The sequence below is a fragment of the Chroicocephalus ridibundus genome, chromosome 5 (genome assembly GCF_963924245.1).
Source record: "Chroicocephalus ridibundus chromosome 5, bChrRid1.1, whole genome shotgun sequence".
In the NCBI taxonomy this organism is placed as follows: Eukaryota; Metazoa; Chordata; class Aves; order Charadriiformes; family Laridae; genus Chroicocephalus; species Chroicocephalus ridibundus.
This window is the reverse complement of record NC_086288.1, coordinates 21,656,392-21,679,750: the sequence shown is the minus strand read 5'-3', so window position 1 is coordinate 21,679,750 and position 23,359 is coordinate 21,656,392. Positions and strand designations below refer to the sequence as shown.

The 23,359-nt window shown below is 38.9% G+C and overlaps 1 long non-coding RNA gene across 1 annotated transcript in view; it reads left to right on the top strand.

Annotated features, from left to right (window-relative positions):
- LOC134516755 (uncharacterized) overlaps window positions 1-23,359 on the top strand; it is a 162,511-nt gene that overhangs the window by 37,007 nt on the left and 102,145 nt on the right. The window contains exon 2 of the long non-coding RNA XR_010071425.1: window positions 2,561-2,631. This is a non-coding gene — a long non-coding RNA (uncharacterized LOC134516755). The remainder of the gene's footprint in view (window positions 1-2,560; window positions 2,632-23,359) is intronic.

Sequence of the window (23,359 nt, the reverse complement as noted above, 5' to 3'; positions counted from 1 at the left end):
GTTTTTGGCATTACAGTATGTTTTCTTTTTATTTCATCCATGTGATCTGAATATACTAAAGAAGTAAAAACTTTTTGGTGTGTTCTGGTCTGTTTATTCCCAAATGAGTCCCTTATATATAACTTGGGAAGGAGTGAACGAGCCAAAAACCGATTATTTTTTTTTGTTAATATGCTGAAAATTTCAGGAAATCATGTTAACTTCTTCCCTTATAAACATTTGCATTCAAATCCCTTCAATTAAGTAGATAGGAAATTACCCCCGTATTATTGTATGTTTAGGCTGACCCGAAATAATTTCTACCATTTCTGGTTGTTTAGGCAAGAGCTAAGCAGGATGAAAAGTGCAAATATATGGGTGACGAGGCAAAGAGGATGATAACTAAAAGGAAAGCAAGCAAAGGGAAGACTATGTTGAATTTTAACATATTGACTTGGAATCATTTTCCATCATGACTAAGATATGTGATTTGTAATTGGCCCAGATGGTACTGTCTCTTAAGCAGCTCTTCATAAACTGGTAACTCAGTTGGCTACGAATTCCAGATGTGCTGCTTTGATTGTGTTTACTGAAGTGCTAGGGGATAGTGCTGCCAGTATATTAAGCACAAGCACTTTTCTTTGACGCCACACATACACTATATCTTGGTTTCTCAGTTTTGTTTCTTCCAATTTATAATCAAGGTATTTGCCACTCTAAAGGACAAGTTTCATGTGTTCCTTTTTTCAGTAAGGATCTGGTCTGTGCATAAGTTTTTCATTTTTTTTTTTCTGTATTTTTTGGCAGATGGTAAGCTGAAAACGACAACTCTGTGTTACTCTGTAGCTTTAATACAATAATATTTGGTCAGTAAAGAGGTGAGTTTTGCATAATGGCCATGCTCTGTGCCTCCATTCTTTTTCATGTTCTGTGAGATGCTGCTCCTACTTCAGAATCCTCTTGCTTCTTGTTTTTCTGGACCTTTGCCTTGTGTTTGCTGTCCAAGCATATCTGTTATCTGAAAGGCAGGTTGCTTGTGTGAAAATATGACGGCTCCAAGTTAGGGTTGTGATTTTTCTGTTAAAGCAGCATAGTCTTGCTAGGCTGGATGCGTTTACGTTGCTGTAACATTCCCTTATCTTTGTGTGGCTTCATGTCAGTTTGTACGAGCATCTTTGTGTTCCTGTAACCACATTTATAATGTGAACTGGACTACAGAGTTCTGACAATACCGCTGTAGTTAAGCCAGTACAATTTGTGTTGGCAGGAAATCTCTGAGAGGGTTTATGACATGCTTTCACATGTAAATCATTTCAGAGCTTGCAGTGTTGCTGTGTGGTAGCTGTGTTCATCTGCTCTGTCAGTGATGAAATGTAAACATTCTTTGCTGTCTTGTGCTTTTGTGTGGTGAATTAATTGCTGATCTGTCTTGGTGTTTTTATCCTTTTCGTATCCCTTTAACAACAGAACATAGGGAGAACAACCAGCCTCACATGTTGCATGCACCTTTGCTCACTCTTAGGCAGTTAATGATTTTTGGGTGGCGGATGCTATGCAAGTACTTTAGGGAATGCCGTCCATGGTAAGCACAGCCACTGTAGAATTTTTTAATGAGGAGATCTTAAGAGTTGTAATTCAGCATGAATCACTTCTGCTTTGTCCTCCGCTGTGCTTTTTTGTGCCTGCCACCCAACACCAAGCCCCAGCAGAACCCAGAGGCCCCAGCTGAATTCAAAGCTCTCTGCAGGGAGGCTTGGAAATGCACATAAGTCAAATGCACTCAGGAAATTAAAATCTTAGTTGACAGACAGAAGAAGGAAGGATGTTTGTTCCAATTTAAGTACTGGAGACTGATGTGTAAAGAGAAAAATATGTCAAAATGTGCCTTTGACACTTAGGAGCACACGTTTTCTTGAACCTAAGTATAGGTTGACTTCCAAACTGGAGCTGATCAGAAAAGTTCTGTCGGAAAAAATTAAACCAACACGATTAAAAAGTTGTATGTAGACTTTTGTCTGAGTTTTAACTGAAAACTTGTCTGGCTGGATGTGGCTACCACGAAAGAGGAGGGCAAACTAAGGCAGGAAGCTATCGTGGTGCTCGGGAATTTCACCCTGGGTGACCCAGGTAGCAGTGAGTGTGACACTGTGAAATGTTAATTTAATTTCTATGTTACCTTTATTTGTGTGCCCAGGTGGATGTGTATGCAGATTTATTAAGGATACTAAAAGGGCTTGCTTTTCAGAAGATGAAGTAATGCATTTTTTTCAATACAATATGCATCTGCTTTGTTTCGTCTGTTTTGATGGATTTTTGTCTTTTAAAAAATTCTTTATGAAAAGATTAAAAAGTAAAGCTGAAAAATGAATTTGGTTTCCAAACCAAGTTAAATTTGCCAAGTTAAGATTGTTTTCCACACAAAGCTGACTTTCTATTCAGTAAAAAGTATTCAGTTTTTCTTTTGAAGCGGAATAATTTTTTCTGTGGAGAATTCATATCAATAAGGGGAATTCATTCTCTCTCTGATGCCTTACCTGCAGATCCTTAAACGTAATTTCTGAATTTCTGTTATATTTTTCAGTTGGACTTAACTGCAGAGTTTTGAAGATATGTAAGCCAGTGAACCTTGATAACAGGATGTGATCTTCACAGGTATATCGGGCACTCTGGGCACATTGCTTTCAAAGTATTTGTTATTAACATTAGTATGTTTTATCAAGTCTTCATAAATGATGTTTCAAGTGGTAACTTGTTGTCTTAGTAGGCAAGATTATAATTCCTCTTGTAATTGGTTCCATAGTTTAAGACTTCATTAATTAGGAAGTAAATTTTCTAGCAGTAACTTATGTTAAAACTGTTAACATTTACAATGAAGTAGAGTACAAAAAGTGGTGAGAAGACTCTGACAGTGTCATCTCGGGATTACGGTTTCTCTTGATCCCTAATTTATGTAATGAACATAGGGAAATGTGAACTGCATGCACTCATTGTGTCTTTGTGTGCTGGGTGTACTGTGTTCTGCTGGCTAGTATGTTTCCAGCACTAATGTAGTTAAGTATAAACTTCCTCAGTAATAGCTTGAAAAATGCAGTCAGACCTTAGTAGCATCACGTAAGGACATCTAATGCTTAAAGTTTTACTGCTTAATCTGCAGGTATCTCAAACCAGGTTATACATGCACTAGAATCTCAGCTGTTCCTATTAAGTGAAATAGGGTGATCTTGCTCAATGTAAGGAAAGCTCTGTGTACTTTTTAACTCATGTCCAATGTCTAGCCCTCTTTACGGCTGCTCTGAAAACCAGCAGAGTGTTTAGTGAGGTTTTGCAAATGTATAATGATTTGTCTGTGTATCTATCCATTGCTCTATGAAGCGTGAGCCCAAAATACTTTATAGCCATTAGGACTTTTGTGTGCTTTTTGATACCATTCTTGCATGATCTTAGCATAGCAAGTTGTTTTGAAATGGTGATCTGAAGTTCACAGGCGGGTTACTTGGAGAACTTGCTTGAACATCACATCTGTCATGATGGCTGAGCCTGAAGCATGTTTAATGTTCTAGGGCTTTAATGCCAGCGGTTGGCATGCCAGGAGACAGAGGAAAGAAAAAGTTTTAGAAGTGGAGTGTTGCTGTTCATACACACTGTCATGTGCACTTATATTACTTCATATTTGCTAAATATTTTTTGTAAGCATCTATACTGATTTGTCATATAATCTGGATGGCTCAGAAAAAAATCAGGTTCATGATAGTAGGGCTGCTGCAGTTGTGATGATCTGGGAATATAAGCAAGATGAGGCTCTGTTGGAAGAGTAGTATCTGATGTAATTGGAGGGAAAGCAGACAATCTTTTGAGCACACAAACTCCTTTTAGATCTGAAAGAGAAATGTGAAACTTCAAGAAAATTATGATGAGAACTATTGCTCTGATTTTACTGTTCAGTTTTTCCTCTCATTTATTTGTTAAATCATCATTATAGAGAGACATAGATGCAAATTAATACTACCTCATTGATACATTTTTGGGTTGTTTTTAAGCTAGGGGTAGATTCAAAGGTTGGGGCATCGCTCTTCTGAAGCAAAAAACTTGTTTCCCCTTACTTCTCCTTGTATTCTTGCTGCAAGTCTCTATCACTATTTTTCTTTCTCTGGTAAACTGAATGTTTGCCCCCCCCCTCCCTCCGCCAAATGTAAAATGTCTGCAGCAGTCACTCCCTGGAGCACGCTGTTTTGTGAGCTGTTAAATTAGCTTCTCTCTGACCTGAGACATGGGCCTTATTTGTAAATCCGAACTTCTGCTCCAATTTCATAGAATCATTGCTGCTAAGAAAATTTGGTTTCATTCTTTTTGCGTTCTTGTTTTCAAGATGTTTTTTATGTTAAGAGTTTGTTTGGCATCTGCACTAAGCTGTATACTTTCACTCTAGATAATATGCCCTGGGGTAGATTCTTGTCTTAACAAGCAGTTTTCGACAAACTTTGTATGCTAATGACACATACTCTCTCAAGAAGCACAGGTGTGAAGATGAGTTCTGCTTTTAGTAAGAACCCTGCCCTGCCCTCCCTGCAGACAGGTGTATTCAGATGTAATGTAAGCAGATATAACTGTCTTGACCTGTATTTGTTTAAGCCATTTAAAAACAGAAAGATTCAGATCTTCCAAAACTGGTTGTATATATCTCAAAATATCTTATAAAAATCTTTGACTCATTTATCTCACATTAAGAAGAAGGTAAAGACAAATTTTTGTACTTGTCCCAAGCCTGATTTTTGATGCTTTTACCTTTCAGTTTCCAAATTACTGGGTAACGATGACTAAAATATCTAAAAGACATTTTATTTCAAGCATTGTTTCAAAATTTCAAAATTACCATGTAGGTTAAGAAAGCTCATTTTGAAGTTTCAACACTTCTATTCCAGAAATCAAGGCATAATGAGTTGTGTGTTTGGAATCCCAATGCACATGGGATTTTTTTGTGTTTCCTAATCCAGGTAGCTCTTCCTACTTAACAGGGAGCTTGAAAAAGCGATATGGTTATAAACATCTGAAAAAGAGGTGATGGGTGGATGAAAATAAAGATATTTGTGGTTGAATGTGTGGTAGCATTTTCAGCAGGTGTTGTAGAGGTTGCGTTAGTGGGGTTCTCCATTTCTGCCCCATCCCCCTTTTTTTAATCTGTTGAAGATGTATCAAAGTACGAAGAAAGTCAGGTTTCACCCACCACACTTCATAGATTTATTTTGATTCATTGTTGTGTTAAGATTTCAAAAGTCTTAGAGGGTGAGAAATTATGGACTGACCAAACATTTCAGCTTAATGGCCAAGTTAGCTTTTGTTAGCTCTTGTTATTTAACGAGAAAGTGATCAGATTTGAATTCATGGACATTTCTAGTGGAAATGAAAATCAAACTGCTCAGAAAACATGAACTGTTCTGTTAAGAATAATCTTAAAAATAATCAACTTTGCCTGACTTCTCATATGGAGAACTTTGAATTGCTGCCAGTGCAAAACTAAAAAAAACTCCCCGTTTTTAAATGGTGGTTGCTTAAATGGTGGTTCAGTCCCGTACTGAAGCAGCAAGAACTCTTTCAAAATATTGGGTATCACAAAGCTTATTTTAAAAATATCCAAACATGAGCTGGCAGTGCTACCAGAAAGGGTCAAGTGTGCCTTCTTACCGAGTCCTGTGACGCCAGACCTCCTGGCTGCCTCATTCCCCCTGTTTTGCCACAAAAACTTGTACAGCTACTTTCCCAGCTGCAGTAGTTTTGTCTTCTTCTCGTTGAGTTTTTGTTGTTAAGATAGCCCCAAGGCAAAAAACTCTGATTATAATTCAACTCTGGCAGAGGATTCTTCAGAATTGTTGCTGAGAAGTATATGTCGTGGTTTAACCCTAACTGGCAACCAGGACCATGCAGTCGCTCGCTCACTCCTGCCAGTTGCCATGGGGGAGAGAATCAGAAGAGTAAAAGTGAGAAAACTCATGGGTTGAGATAAAGATGGTTTAATAAGTAAAGCAAAAGCTGTGCATGCAAGCAATGCAAAACAAGGAATTAATTCGTTACTTCCCATCATCAGACAGGTGTTCAGACATCTCCAGGAAAGCAGGGCTCCACCACACTTAACAGTTACTTGGGAAAAAAAGCGCCGTAACTTCGAATGTCGCCCCTTCCTTCTTCTTTCTGCAGCTTTTTATTGATGACCATGATGTCATATGGTATGGAATATTCCTTTGATCAGTTTGGATCATCTGTCCCAGCAGTGTTTCCTACCAGATTTAGCACGCTTCCGCCCTACTCGCTGGCAGGTATGAGGAGAAGAAAAGGCCTTGACTGCGTAGCAACAACCAAAAACATTAGTGCATTGTCCACCTTATTCTCATCCTAAATACAAAACACAGCATTATACTAGATGGTAGTGCAAAAGTTAGCTCTCTGCCAGCCAAAACGATGACAGTGTAGCAGCTAAAGTCAGCTGAAAATTTTGTGCTAAAACTTTTAGATATTGCAACGTTTGACTGGGCCTCAGTTTCAATCTTTTTCTTCCTAGTTAAAATGTATTCAGTCTGAACACGTGTTAATGTATTTTGGCTTTTATTTCCTTTTTTTTGTTTCAGTTTTCTGGTGTTGTGTTTGTATCTTTTAGAGTTTGTACCTTTTAGAGGAGTTTGTGCTATAGTATGCAAAAAATTATATAGACAATTTAGAAAGAAAATCTTTGTTAAGCTGATCTTGATGCTTTGTGAAGATTGTTTCAAAATTTCTATTATACTGAAACGCTCCCGTTTCTCCCCCAGGCCTCTCTTGCTCTAGTTGAGGAGCATAGAAACTCTTCAGTTACCCAGGATTTACAAGGCACTTTTCCTCAGCGTCTGAATCTATTTATTTTTAAAGGCCTGATTATATAATGTCCAAGGACAATTATTAATTTTTCAAGGACAATTAATCCTTGGATGTAATTCTTCATTTTATGGAATTGATTTTTCATTCAAATGGGTCAAAGATGTAGTTTAGAGATGTATTTAGTTTAGATTCACTGATATGACAAGATGATGTTTGCCCACATTGTGCTATTTGTATGAGTGCAAGTACCTTGCATTAAATCAGGAGAATAAATAAGATGATGCATTGCACAGGTTTCTAGTTTTCTGGATTATCTTTTTTTTTTATCAGAGAGAACATTTCTAATGCTGTGATAGCAAAAGCTGTTAAGATAGGGGCATGATTATGCTCTTAAAAGGCTGCTTTCTTTCACTACCAAGTTGTTACTAATTATCTTGGTCACAAACTCTTAAGTAATTTCTCTAGAAAAACCTTAGTTTTTTTTTCTTGCTGCAAACCTTTTCTATAAAGAGTCAGACTTACCTTTTGATTTAATTTCTCTAGAAATAATGTTGAGATTAATGAAGTTATTTAAAAGTTTAATTTAAGTAAGCTTTGTGCAACTAGTTACTTGTCAGTAAAATACACATAAGTAGTTCATCAGGCCTTTATTAAGGTGTGCTAAATCTGAGAATCATTATCATAATTGAGTCATTCCTTGGCTAAACAATACATGAAAGAAAAAATTTTTTTTTTTCTGATTGTCTGTGCCTCCTCGCTTTGGCTGCCTTCCCAACACACGTCACGGGTTCAGTTAGGATGAATTGAGGAATCTCTTTCCAGATCTTGTAGGAATTTGAAGATGGAGTTTAAAAGTAGTTAAAAGAAGACTAGTGGCAAGATCTCATTATTTAAGCATCAACAAAAGACAGGATTCAACCAAATGGTGATGTCTGGTCTTCTGTATTCTTGTATGTAGAAATGTATTGAACGTATTCTTGAGCTCTACTTTCTGTTGACCAAGGTGCTTTGCCTCTTGGCCAAGGTGATATGGCTAGCTGGAGAGTGTCTTCTGCTTTTGGTGAAAGAGTTTTCTAATCTGACTGGCTTGAACTGTGTCCTTATTGTAAAACAGCATGCCATGTCTGGAGAATTTTTCTGTTCTTGGAAAGTGCCTTGTGCTTTATTGGCCATGTTTAAAATAATAGTGCTATCCTCTCTCTCTTTCTGAGGCTGTAAGTCAGGAAAAACTTGTGGGGAGAGGTCATAGAAAATACTTTGAAAAACAATTTCAGAACATGAATTAATAACTAAAGAAACTTAAAATGGTGAACTGGACAGAAATACTGGTTTTATTGGTCACAGCAATTTTTATGCTGTCTCCCTTCTTTAACACAAGCACTAACAGCTCCTCCTCCTCTCCACTGGCAGAAGCTAACTACCACCCTCTCTCTAGTGGTCCAATTGATTTAAGTAATTAGATTACACAAAGAGCTATAATCCAGTATTTAGGCTGGATTGTTCTGCTTTTTGTATGAATTTGTGACAGAATACGAATTGCAAAATTTTGTCTGGTTTTGGCTCTGTATCGGCTGGCCTAATACGAGATCACTACCTTTGAATTTTGCCTCTGCTATTTAAAATCTATAGTGTGATATGAAGTATTTTCAGTATCCTCTGATCAGTTGTCTAGGCAACAAGATTTTCTCGAATTGAAGTAAGTGGTCGGTTATAGAACATGGTTAGATATTAAAATATAAAGCTACCCTTTTTTCCATATTAGATGATATTTTTTGAAGGTATCTTCTGTTATTTTAACTTTTTGTTTGTTTGTTTATGGGATTGAACCAGGTAGTCTGCAGTATCCTTACTATACCATGGAAAAAAAGAATACAGAGAAAAAGGACTTTGTCTAAAGTTGTGGGGTTTTTTTTTCACCTGGAGCCTATAGATGAACCTCACTAATTATTTGCTTTAGTTTTAGTCTTCTATTCGAAATGTTCCAGCAGTGTTTACTGTTATGTTAAGGAGTCAAATGCATGAAATCATGTTGACATGGTTATTGATAGACACTCTATCGTTTCTACTTTGAGGAATATTTCATTAAGTCTGTATTTCATTCTTTCATGTAGTGTGTGGAACAGTCTGTTGCAAGCTTCACTGGAGGTATGATTGTCCTTTCTCTAATTATACAGTAAATTGAATTTCTAGGGAACTTGAGGTATGCCAGAATTTTATTACTTGTAAGAACAATCCAGAATTTTTAAAACTAATCTTGTCTGATCCTGGGCATGTGTTCTCTCTTGATCTAATCCTTTTCACTTTTGAAAGATGAGGACAGTATCTTCTTGAAGTCTGGAAAGAGATTATATCTGATGCTTTTGAATTAGACTTCTGTTGGTTTTGACAAATTTTTTATTTAAGTGACTTGAAGACAGCTCGTTATTTCAAAGAGTAGAGATGAGTTTAAATTTATAATAAATGCATATGTTTAAAAGGAAAGACTTGAATTTGTGTGCAAATGATTAGCTGTTACTGATAAACCTAAACAGATCATGGTTGTGATTACTGGAAATTGAAGGACAAGCAGTTTTAGAAGTTACACTATCTTGTTAAAAATTAAAAAAATTAATAAAGACACATGCGTACAATTTTTGCAAAGCAAAAGATTAGATTTCCTGTCAGCTTATTTCTACACCTGTAAGAAAAATCTCGGTGTAATGGAGTAAAATGTTTATTTTGTTTACTTTGTTCTTCGTAGCTCTAATTGTCAATCCAGTTAGGTTGATGAGGGCTTGTACTCGACAGTATATTGGGGAATACGTAGAGTGAAAGTTAATGATACCTATTACTCTTTTGTAAGAAATGTTGCTACATGTTATATTGTTATAATTTGTCATCTGTGGATGTTTAGTGACCTACATGGAAGTCTTTTTGCTGTTAAACAGATGATCTAGTTTTGTAGGGAAATGCCACTTTTTGTGAATCGTCTTCTGCAAAAGTGGTCAGAAATCAGCATATTCGCTGAGTTGATAGTAGTAGAGCTTTCCCTGAGCTTTTGCACTTCCTTGCATACTAATAATAAAGGTTTGGCCTGTTATAGCACAGTTGGACCTTATACTTTTGGCTTCTTTTTGGAAATGCATATAAGCAATTACATGGAAGCAAATCTCCAGAGAAGGAAAGAAGACAACCTCAAAGGGACAATGCTGCAACAAACTAGATGTGTTGAGATAAATGTTTCCTCTTGTTACCCTGAAATGCATAAAATGTTGCTTAGAAATGCCACTTGGTTCTACAACTGCACATAATAAGAAAGTTAAGGGTGTGTTTTCCATGGACTTAATTGTTTGCTTTTTCTTCATGCCTGGAAAGAATTTAAAAGATTAAGTGAGTTGAAATCAATACTATCCAGCTCTTTCCCGTCTATGACTTGTGCAATGCGTAATATGCAGTACATGCTAACAATTAAATTCAGAGTAAAAACTCATAGTGTGAACAAAGTAATATATTCATGCCACTAATGCCACACAGTCGTTCAGGAAAATCTCCACGACATTTCTCATCCCTACAAATAATGCACTACTATGATCAAAGGAGATGAACAGATTCTACAGGACTATCTTATGGGTGCAATTATGTGCTCTATAATAGATTTGTACTAGGAGAAGTTTGAACATAGTGGGAAGATACTAAGCTTTGGAGTGCTGGTGGGAAGAGCAGAGGGAGACTGTGTCAAGTTTTTTCATAGGATGAACGTGGTGAACTTCCAGGTAACCTTCCAAAATAGGGACCTGTAAATGTAGTTTTAGAGGTTGCTGCCACATTTATGGAAAATAAAATAACAGTTGAAAAGTGATTTGTCGCTGAGGGGGAAAAAAAAAGGCTTTAAAGTCGTTAGAACATGTATTCTAACAGTATCATAGAATGTGTTGGTTTGGAGGGGACCTTTAAAGGTCACCTAGTCCAACCCCCCTGCAGTAAGCAGGGACATCTTCAACTAGATCAGGTTGCTCAGAGCCTCATCAAGCCTGGCCTTGAATGGCTCCAGGGATGGGGCCTCCACCACCTCTCTGGGCAACCTGTGCCAGTGTCTCACCACCCTCATTGTAAAGAACTTCTTCCTAATGTCTAATCTAAACCTACCCTGCTCTACTTTAAAACCATTGTCCCTTTTCCTATTGCTACATGCCCTTGCAAACAGCCCCTCCCCAGCTTCCTTGTAGGCACCATTCACGTACTGGAAGGCCGCTATAAGGTCTCCCCGGAGTCTTTTCCTCTCCAGGCTGAACAACCCCATTGGAGAAAACCCAGCATAGGAGAAAAGAGCCTGATTTAATGGGGCCAAAAAGCCTGCAGGCATTGCTTTGTATCTGTTTTCACTGGTAAATCTGCAGTTTAAGTCATGGTGCTAACCTCTCAAAGCTCCACTGTCATCTGTACGTACATGTTTCTTTCACAGCCCTGGTTTGAGAAGCCATCATAGTCAATAGATATGCAAAGGTTGCAGGTGAGAATATTTTTATTGGTAGGAGTCAGCTCTGAAGTGTAAATCTAGATCCACCACTTATTTCTCTAGAACCTTTTTGAAGGATCTCCAACTTCTGTTTTATGTAATACGTTTCTGTTTTATTACATAGAAATTGGATAGAACAAAAGTCATGCTTTCCCCAGCTTTTAAATTAGAGTTTCTGAATTTCCTGCTGTGGGAAATTTATAGATCACTCCCTTGGATCTCACAGAACCTTTCAGACAGAGCAAGTTGTTAAGATGGGAGCGTGCTGGATAAATAACTTAAAGGGAATCTTGATAGGTTTTAACTACTTTGGGAGAAGCAGAATGTCTTCTGTGAGATTTATAGAAAAAAATCATCAAGAAAAGAAAAAGAAAGGGCATTACATGTGAAATATAATATTACCTTGCAGAACAGTTTTTTTTTTTTTTAAAGTATTTTCATTTGAGACAGTAATGCCCAAATGGTAATATAAACCGTGTTGTAGCAAAAAAAGAATCAGTAAGCCTACTGTATGCGGAGTTTTTAATGTTGCTTGTCTCTTCATCCGCATCTTCAAACAAACTGAAGTATCCCACAGCGAAACAAAACCGTAGCTCAAGGGGGGGTCAAAAAGAAGACAGAAAGGGCTAGATTAAATTATGAATGAAAGGGAATAATTAATTTATTCATTTACAGCAGTTGACAACCATAGGGAGCAAGATAAGCGATGAATTTTTAAGAGTCTTCATCATCACTTAAACATTGGGAAGCCCTGGACATGTATTTTTCATTTTATTGCACCGGGGTAAAAAGGTTGTGACAAAGCTAAGACCTCTGCCAGACATGCATTATGGGTTCTTTCAGAAAACAGAAAAAAACCGAAGTTAATTATTTTTGTCTTGCTTAAGTGATAACCCCTGATTGAGTGCAAAAGGGTGTTTGCACTGTATGCAGAACAGATTGAACTGCCTCCTCTGCACCCTACACACACACAACCCCCCTAGCACCTCTTCCTCACATGCCCCTCTTCTAAAAAACAGTCCTTATCTTCTCATATGTGCCACACCACTTTACATTGCCTTATTTTCATGCATGCAGTTTACAGCTAACACGGATCCGTGGCTGTGAGTACTTTGGATTTCCACAATTTGAGCACCGTTTTGGCACCAGGTCATCATCTCTCTGAGCTGCTGGGACTAAGTCCCATTTGTACTGGAGTTCCTTTTACTCTTGCACTCCCTCACTCTCTGTGTGGTGAAGCCTAAATTTTTTAAATTGTCTGCTACACACATTTCATTATTACTTGGCTATAAAGGAGCCCCAGTGTAAACCAAGTTGCTACCTACTGATTTCAAATGAAGTTCTGTCTATTCTGCTGTTCCAGAAATGTCCTCAGCTAACCCAAATTATGTGAATTGCTTTTCCTCTTCTGGCAAGTAATTTGTAGCTTACACTGAAAGTAATGGCACTGATCTACTTATTTTTAAATGCATCTCAGGTTCTTCTGAACTCCTTCAGGAGTCTATTTAGTCATCTTCTCGCTTTCTGGACTCGTTGTCGCCTAGATGTAAAAAGTTAGGCAGGAGGCCTGGGAGGAACCAGGGACCAGGAGTTACAGGACCGCTGTGGATGGACGTTTTTTCAGTTTATTTGATTCTCTCAGAAAGGGAGAGACAAAGGAGTGAACAGGGCCAGGTCAGCCTCAGACCTAAATACAGAGCCCCTTGTGATTGCAGTTAAGCTTAGGACTGTACGTGTCAGTGGTTGGCAGGTCTGAGCCAGCAGACTGAAAAGACTAATCAGTCACTGTTGTTGAGTCCATAACATCACAACCAGCTTTAAAAGATTTTCCACAAACTTCTATAAGGTAGAAATATGGCTAACAAAGCAGATCATTTTCAAAAGAAGGCTCTCATGGTTGAGGTGTCCTTGGGCTTAAAGTACATTCTGTGAAGTATGAACTCTTCCATATTTTGAGCTGCAATTAGAGCTAATGGAATTTTTTTAACTGATCAGCCTTTAATATCTCATCAGATTAATGTGATTTGTATACTTGGTATGTGCATTTCATCTACATTTTTGTTATCTGCCAAAGTGTAAGCTACATAATGAACCGGAATGTTATGTTCTAACTTCCTAGATAAATCATCATCATTTCAGTCATCATCATGGTAATATTGCTAATAAGTCTGTGGCAAGTTGTTTTGACTTTGGTACTATGGGGATTTGGGTTTCGGGAATTAGTGATTGAGTCCCACTTATTGCAGAGTGAGGAGAAAAGGGAAAACAGAATATTTTTACTTTCCACTTTTTGAAAAATGTTGCTAGTATTGGCATGAAACTGAGCAAATGGAGGAGTTAGTTCCAGTTAATGGAGCAAAGTTGCTCCCTGCCTTAAGCTTCTTATTTTAAGATCTCTTCGAAAGCAGCATTAGGAGCTTTGCTAGATTTCCCATAAAACAACAAGGACTACACAAACAGCTGCAGTTGGAGAAGTAGTTGGCTGTACATCAATCAAAATCTGACTGCTTTATTACCTGTGAGGTGGGTGGGTGCTGGTAATAAGCAGGAAATAAAGTGTTGTAAGCCATGAGATGTCTTCAGCTACCTGAAGTGAGTTCAGATGATGCTTTTATAAGCATTGTATCAGTCAATTTATTATGGAGACATTATTGTATGCAGTGATACCCTGTAGAAATTATGGCACTGGCCATCGTAAAACACCGCGATGTGGCTATGTAACTCAGGAGGATAGTGTTATTCACTGTTGTAGCAGCTGTTGTTGGGCCATACGTCCTTTAATCATTCTTAACTAAGTCAATAACTCCTTAAAAACAGTAAAGAAATGTTTTAAGAGCATTGACATTCCCATCCAGATGTGATTCTTGAGGAGTGGGTAGTTGAAAGAGAATGCAGACTGAAAATGAATATTTTTCTGTAAGAGGAAAAAGACTATTTATTCTTCATTGAGTGGAGTGGCATAATAACAGACTTGAACAACTGAAAAAATTCTGGACACCACTTTTTTTTTTTTTTTTACATTAGTAGTTGAAGAAAGGCAGCACTAGTAATTCAGCCCAGGGTAACTCCTTACAAGGCAGGCTCTTAGTCTGCTGGAGCAAGTGTTTGGTAATATTAATGATGCTTCTATTTATAAACTTAATAGTAGTTTATCCACCTTTGTTTAATGCTGAGCTACTGTTTGCTGCCTCCCATCTTTAGATGTATACTTTTGTAATGCTGTCAGCCACAGCACTAGATGTAAATTCTTTTATTAATTCTTCTAATTATTTTTTCCTTTCGTGCATTCTGTGAGTAATCCATTATAAAAATAACTATTCTCATAAACTGCCATAGCCACTATATTGGTTTAATTATTATTTGTCACTAAATGTAGTATTTATGGCAGTTTTGGCATTGCTCCTTCCTAATCAGGAAGATATACTGTAAATAAACACATTTATTTTAGCATTTTGTATTGCTTTAATATATATCTCTTCAGATTCTTAATTTTTACATTTCCCTATTATGTTAAGAAATAGAGAATAATTTATTTTGTATTTATTAGATAATTACCTTTTTATTCATAGAATCATAGAATGGTTTGGGTTGGAAGGGACCTTAAAGGACGTCTAGTTCCAACTCCCTGCCGTGGGCGGGGACACCTCCCACTAGACCAGGCTGCTCAAACACCCAGCCAGCCTGGCCTTGAACACTTCTCAGGGAAGGGACATCCACCATTTCTCTGGGCAACCTGTTCAAGTGTATCACCACCCTCACTGTAAAGAATTTCTTCCTAATATCTGATCTAAACCTCCCCTCTTTCTGTTTAATACCATTACCCCTCATCCTACTGCTGCACTACCTCATAAAGAGTCCTTTCCCATCTTTCCTGTAGGCCCCCTTTAGGTACTGGAAGGTTGCTATAAGGTCTCCCCAGACCCTTCTCTTCTCCAGGCTGAACGACCCCAACTCTCTCAGCCTGTCCTTATAGCAGAGGTGTTCCAGCCTTCTGATCATCTTTGTGTCCCTCCTCTGGGCTCACTCCAACAGGTCCGTGTCCTTCTGTGTCCTTCTATGTCCTTCTGTGTCCTTCCATGTCCAGAGCTGAAAGTGGTACTCCAGATGGGATCTCATGAGAGCGGAGTAGAGGGGCAGAATCACTTCCCTCACCCTGCTGGCCATGCTTCTTTTGATGCAGCCCAGGATGTGGTTGGCTTCCTGGGCTGCAAGAGCACATTGCTGGCTCCTGTTGAGCTTCTCATCCACCAAAACCCCCAAGTCCTTCTCCTCAGGGCTGCTCTCAATCCATTCTCCACCCAAACTGTATTTGTGCTTGGGATTGCCATGACCCAGGTGCAGGACCTTGCATTTGGCCTGGTTAAACTTCATGAGGTTCCCATGGGCCCACCTCTCAAGCCTGTTCAGGTCCCTCTGGATGGCATCCCTTCCCTCCAATGTGTTGACCATGACACACAACTAGGTGTCAGGGGCAAACCTGCTGAGGGTGCACTCAATCCCACTGTCAATGTCACTGAAAAAGATGTTAAACAGCAGCGGTCCCAGTACCGACCCCTGAAGAACACCACTCATCACTGGTTGCCACTTGGACCTTGGGGTGTTGACAGCAACCCTTTGAGTGTGGCTATCTAGCCAATTCCTTATCCACCAGGTGGTCCATCCATCAAATCCATGTCTTTCTAATTTAGAGACCAGGATGTCATGTGGGACAGTGTTAAATGCTTTGCATAAGTCCAGGTAGTCCATAAGTCCCTGTCATAGAAGGCCACCATGTCAGGCATGTTGGCTGTCACCAATCACCTCCTTATTTTCCGTGTGCCTTAACAGAGTTTCCAGGAGGAGCTTCTCCATGATCTTGTCAGGCACAGAGGTGAGACTGACCGGTCTGTAGTTCCCTGGGTCTTCCTATTTTCCCTTTTTGAAAATAGGGGTTATGTTTCCCCTTTTCCAGTCAGTGGGAACTTCACTGGACTGCCACGACTTTTTAAATATAATGGAAATTTGCTTAGCAACTTCATCCGCTAGCTCCCTCAGGACCCGCAGGTATCTTGGGATACCTCACTCCTGAGCTTGGAGGAGGTGATCCTTGAATACTAACCAGCTTCCTTGAGCCCCTCTCCCCTCCAGTGCGTTATCCCATGAAACCCTGCCAAGCAGATCCCTCAAGAGGCCAAAGTCTGCTCTCCTGAAGTCCAGGGTAGCAAGCTTGCTGTGCACCTTCCTTGCTGCCATAAAGATCTTGAACTCTACCATTTCATGATCACTGCAGCCAAAGCCGCCCTTGAGCTTGCCATTCCCCACTAGCTTCTCCTTGTTGGTAAGGACAAGGTCCAGCTTGGCTCCTCTCCTCATTGGCTCCTCTACCATTTGGAGAAGAAAGTTGTCATTGACACATTCCAAGAACTTCCTGGATTGCTTATGCCCTGCTGTGTTGTCCCTCCAACAGATATCAGGGGGACTGAAGTCCTCCATGAGGACTAGGGTTTGTGAATGCGATGCTGCTCCTGCCTATCTATGGAAGGCCTCATCTGCTCCATTGTCCTGGTCAGATGGCCTGTAGCTTTGCTCTAATGTCACCTGCCCCTGCATTCCCTTTAATCTTGACCCATAAGCTCTCTGTTGTCTCTTCATCCCCAGGTGGTGCTCCATGCACTCCAACTGGTCGTTGACATAGAGGGCAACAGCTCTTCTTCATCTCCCCTGCCTGGCCTTCCAGAACAGCCTTTATCCTTCCATTCCAACACTCCAGTCATAGAAGCCATCCCACCACATCTCCGTGATGCCAGTGAGATCATAGCCCTGGAGGAGTGTGCATGTCTCTAACTCCTCCTGTTTGTTCCCCATGCTGTGTGCATTTGCATAGAGGCACTTCAGCTGGGCCCCCAATGAAGCTGACTTACAGGCTGGAGTGGCTGCCATTCCTTTGTGCTGCTCTTCAGGTGGCCTTCCTTTGTGGCGCTTTACCTGTGTTTCCCCGTTGGCTCCTATTGCCTCAGAAGCCCCTGAGCTCATCTACATGAGACTTCGAGTGTGCTGCAGCATACCCAGCACATCTCAGAGCAACAGATTGAGGGCCTTCACTAGCGACCCATTCCTCAAGCCTTTGATTGTCATCCCTTGGCTTGTCATGAGCAAGCCTGATATTATCCTCCCACCCCCACACACAACAAGGCTAGTGTAAAGCTCAGTCAATGAGCCCTGCTAGCTCATAAACCAGCACCCACTTCCCCTTTTCAGAAGGATGAACCCCATCCAACGTCAGCAAGCCTGGTGCCATGTAGGCCATCCCATTGTCAAAAAATGCAAAACTGTGGTGGTGACTCCAACCACAGAGCCATGTATTGATAGACTGAACATGTCTGCTTCTTTCAGAATCACTGCCAGTAACTGGAAGAAGAGAAGAAAAGATAACCTGCACTCCAGATTCCTCTATTAACCTTCCCAAGGCCCTGAAGTCTCTTTTAATTACCATTGGGCTACATGTTGCCACCTCATCACCACCCATATGGAAGAGTAACAGTGGGTGAGAGTCCAAGTGCCGTACCAGGCTCAGAAGTTTCCTAGTGATGTCCCTGACCCAGGCACCATACTTCCCTGAGAAGAAGGTATGCCTGGCATATTGGACTCTCTCTTCCCCTCAGAAGGGAGTCACCCACAACTACAACCCACCTCTTCTTCCTTGTGGAGGTGGTTGTTAAACATGGGGTAGGCCTTTCTGGTCCTGGCAACTCTTCTGGTGTAGTGAGACCATCTTCCACATCATCTGTGGCTGGTCTACCTCATCGAGAGCCTCACAGCTATTGTACAGAGGCACCTGGTTAGGAGAGGTGGGCAAGGGGGGGTCGCTTGTCGCCCCTGGCATGGACTTGCCTCCATTCACAGCTCTCTTTTTGGCTACTGCCTTCAGTCTGGCAGGAGGAGGGTACTGGATCTCCTTTAACTTGTTTTTTGTTTTGGTTTTTTTTTGTAGCTGTTCCAGTTTCTCTCTCAGGGAGGTCAGTGTCAAACTAAATTTGGTCTGTGTCAAACTAAATTTGCATGAAAATTGGAATTCAATTAATGCAAAAGCACAGTTTAAAACTGTTTCTACTACTTGATTAGAATTAACAGTCTTTTCTCTTTACAGATGATGAAACTTAACTTGAAAAGTGTTAGATCTCTCTAATAGCAAATTAGTGAAGAAAAGACGAAAGCATTTTTATATTTCATCTTAACAGAGTTAAGGCAAAACGTGTCATGTGCCACAGAAATGGAAAGAGTTTGATTTTCTGGAAAGGGAATTAAGTAAATATAATTTTGATTAAGCTTTAGGTCTCAGGTCCTCATACATGGGGTTTTTGTAAGACTGTCACTCATGGTGGGGGGAACTGTGTGTGTGCTAGGCTGTGCACCACTCGTGCACTCCATAGTGCTGTTTTGGGAATCTGTAATCCAGATGGTATTGTCCTGTTCAGAAAGTTTAATTTCTAATGTTACGTGTTACTGTCTGTATGTTTGGTTTGGGTCTTTTCTGGTTAAGTGGTGTTTTCCTAAGTTGAGTTTCTCTTTAAATAAATGTAACAGATCTAAGCTCTGGGTTGGCATACATCCACCTCTAACTTTGAATGTTGTTTGGGTGGGTTTTTTTAAACAGTTTTAAGAAAAAATAATTAGGCTTTCTTTTTTTTTTGGTTTTCTTTGCCATCTTCATTTGCATCTTCCTAAGCAGAATCAAAATAGTTCAACCACTAACTCCTAAGAATTCAACAGAATCTTGGAATTGACTAGACTTTCAAAATTATGAGAAGGCCATTTAAGTGAAAAGTTAGTTGGTATAATTACTGGGATCAAAATGTATTTTCCATTCTGAAATATCAGTTCTTGAAATTTTTCTTTTGTAATATCAAACTGATTCTCTGCATAGTCCCTTTTCCAAAATGAATTACTTTGAAAGGTTGAGTTTTGCAAACTTTTAAAAACAACACATTTTGTTTGAAATCCATTTTGTGTTTATAAATGACTGAAACATAGCTGAGGGACTACTAGACAAACCTGGCGTATCTTATAGATCTGAGATGTGGAGGAGATGAATTACATATCTGAAGGCATGAACAGTGTCACACTTGTACATTGTGGTTTGCAGTCATGTTTCCTTGTTCATTTACAGCTTAAAAGCTGATAGTGTGTATATTCATTTTCAGTATTGTATTTTAAGTCAAAATTTCTGGGTTTGCACATTAACTTATGACTTTGCTCACTTATCTGTTCCTTCTACAGCACCTTGGACTGTTACAGAAACTGAGATTTAAATTAGCGTCAAGTCTAATGATTACAAATGCAGTTCTAAATTTACAGTGCATAAACATTTAAAAGAAATTGAGTATCTGTTGACACAAAATAGCAGTAGGGGTTCATGTGTTTAAGAACAGATGCACCAAAGTTCAGAATTTAATTTCAGATTAGTTAGTTCTGTGGTACTGGAAGTTAAAAAAGCAGGGGGAAGCTCTCCGCTTGGATCTGTGTATGCACTCACACACATATTTCCCCTTTATCTCACTGATACAAAACACAAAAGCCTTGGGCAAGGTCCTAACTAATCACATATATGCCTCTTATGAGGCAAACAAGTGTGTTTGTCATGCTGGAAGACAACTACATGCGTTATACTGTTCCTCGCTGTGATTGGAATAGAAAGAACAACAGGAGCTGTCACTGTCTCACATAAAGAAGTGAAGGATCCCTCCTTGCAGAAAAGCAGGTTTTTAGCTGAATGGGAGAATGGGGTAAAGGCCATTACTATGGCTATTGAAGTGGCAAATGTAGCTGTATTAATGACCACCAAGAAAAATTGCTCTACGGAAGTTCATAGAAGGGCAAGGGCAGAGATGCCAATCTTTAATTATAGAATAAGAGAATTGTTTGAAGACTTGGATGTGCTGCCTTTCAATTCATTTTACCACATCGGATCACTGACCTGAAAAAAGAATTATATTAGTGTGTGTCTGAAATCTAATTGTGCTTGGGTACAGTTAACTAGAACACTTGCTGGTAACTTGATGCCAAGAAACTCATACAGCAAATATTGATCCACACAATTCCCAAAGGAAAAAGAATCAGCTTTTTGTCAGGTGCAAGGATTTGACACTAGCCAAAAGAAAGAGGTGTATTTCACACGAAAACTCTTTTCTGAGTAGTTTTTAGAGTGGATATGGAGGTGTCTCCTGACATCTAAGACCTTGAACCAGGAATGCAGTTGAGTACTTCATAAATCTATCTTTTTGAGGAAAACACTTAAGCACAAACTTAATTTTTAAACTTGAGTACAAAACTGTCCCTTCTGGAAAAGATGGCAAATATTTTATGACTTCCAAGGGAATCTCACCCCAGCAAGACCACACGTACTTCATGTCTGTAACAGCCTAAATAGTTTACTATTTCAAGAGAAAGCTGTCAAGAAAGAGGGGAAACAATAAGAGTGAACAAAGGGAGTAAAAGGAATGCGAATGAGGTTGTGGGCTATAGTCATAAAACGAATTCCAGTCCTCTGCATGAGATTAGCACACATGTTTTGGAAGAATAAAAACCTGCCTTTTTTTTTTTTCCTTTAGAGGGAGCGTTAGTAACAAACCCATTTACCAGCATTTGTAACAGAGTAATACCATGTTCTAATCCACTATGGCATATCTTGAGTGACTGAGACCACTATACTAAGCAAGTTGTGAAAAGATTTACAATGTGAAATGTCCAGGATCTGAAAGGAAAATTTAATCTTTGTGATATAAACAGTGTCACAACCCATATTATAATAATGCACTGAAGCAGATTGAGATGAAGATTTTACTAGCACATCTAAACTGACCTTTCTTTGCTGATTTAGGCCAGCAGCAAAAATCATTCTCCGATTCATGCCTGTGTGCTAAGAGAAAAAAAAGAGAGAGGAAAAAAAAGAAAGGCAGCAATGATAAAAAGATTATTTCTTAGGTTTACATGAATCTTTTATCCTTCTGCCCTATGGATAAATAAATAAAATTAATAAGGATATGGCCTGCTCCTGGACAAGTTATTGTTTAGTCACTATACCAGGCGAAATCCTAGTAGGGAAAGTTTTATTTTTAAAGGTAGGCCAGACAATAAACTTCTGTTTACCAGTCATTAATGTGGAGACACAGCAAATATCCATGACCTTTTTTGAAGTTGAGAGAAGCAGATGCTTACATTCCTGAAATTCTTGTCACTGGGTCTTTTTTCACACTCATAGAACAGTATTAGCCCAAAAAGCTGGTTCACCTGCCTTAACGTTCCTCTTGTGGTCCTCAGGTGGTATGGGATTTTCCAGAATTCCGAATATAGCTTCGTATCGGTCACAGAAGCCTGAATGTTCCCATATGTATCCTCTGAAAATTTCTTAATCTTCAATGTATGTTCATACACGTAGGTGTACTTACATGTATTTAAATTTTATTAATTAAATTTTGTAGCGATTTGCCATAGTACTTGGCCCAAGTGACTGTGATCTACACTTACATACTGCGTAGTTTATGAATGTCACAGCACTATCACTGAATGCTAATGAGTGCTGGTAAGAGGCTCAAAAGACTCGATTGCTTGATTGAAGACCCAATTCCTAGAGTCAGGTAATCGTCAGAGAATTATTGCTTTGCTTTAAAACAAAATAGAAGGGTTTAAAACAGCCTTCCTGTGGGAGGGCAAGGGCATAAAACTGCTTCTTGGAAGATGCAACATCATAATTTTAAGAAACAGATGATAGAACAATTGTAGGGTTTTAGCTTCAGTGATCCTCAGAGGCTTCTTACGGTCTGTTATTCCTGGCCTTCATACAGGTAGAGAGAAACTTGGAAATATCACCTGAATGAATCTGAATGGCTCAAAAATCCAAAAGGCAAATGAAGGTGATGTATTGGTATAGATCCTATAGCATTTACGTTACATTTGTTTGGAACATTCGTGACGCTTTTTGGTATCTGCCACATGAATTTCAAACTCAGGACCGGTGGTATTATATCAATAACAGGAATTTCACTATTAGTCATTCTAGAGATGTAAATGTACTCCTAGATACTGTTATTTTATTTCAATAATTGTAGTAAAATAATGACAGGTGTTCCTTCATGAAAGTACAATATGCTGGTAGGCCCTCCTGGGTTTCAGGTGTAGGGTCATGGCTGGTAGAGTAAGAGATAAAAATCATGCTTGAGGTTCTTTGTATTGTTCTTTTTTTTCCCTCAACAGCTTGAGAATCTAAAATCAGACAAGAAAACAACAATTGCATTGGCTTTGTGTAAATCATCACCTCAGCTTATTGCATACATTAGTAATAAACCAAGTCTTCTAAATGAAATTTCTGAGACATTAATAGATTCGATTTTGTATTGGTTCAAAATCTTTTCGAATTTATCCTTCAAGTGAAGTGGAAGAACGGTTAGGAAAACCAAACGAAATGCAAAAGAGAAAAAAAAGACAAACCACAAAGTACAACCCTTTTCTGATAAGCTCTTTGTAATTACAATGGCAATAATATTAATTGTAAAGTTTGTATTCCTCCAGACACACTTTCAGAGCATCAAATTAGAGGGTGTTGAATAAAAGGCAACATATTTCAACAGATACTTGGTGAAAATATCCTCCTGTCCACATACATTCCCATGGCAGTCTAACGAGCTGCAGTATATACAGTATCTTAAAAAAAAAAAAAGAAAGATATGTTTCTGATATATTTCACAAATTCTCTGCATGCAATGTCATGCACCGGAATTTGTCCAGCATCAAGTTCCCCAACTGATTAATAATAAACATCTTTCTAACCTATTTTCTCTTTGGAGTTTAATGTGGTTTTTTCCTATTTTTCCTGTATGTCAACATGGGTGCAACTTTATCAGGGCTGCTAATATATATTCTACAGCTAGTGTGTTATGAAATTACTCTGTACAGGAAGCCTTTTTTTGTTCACTCTGAACTTTGTAATCTACTTTCACTAACTACAGTACTTTGTATATTTATGGGACAATATTTCTGTTGTTTTGTGGGTTATAAGACTGATTTAAT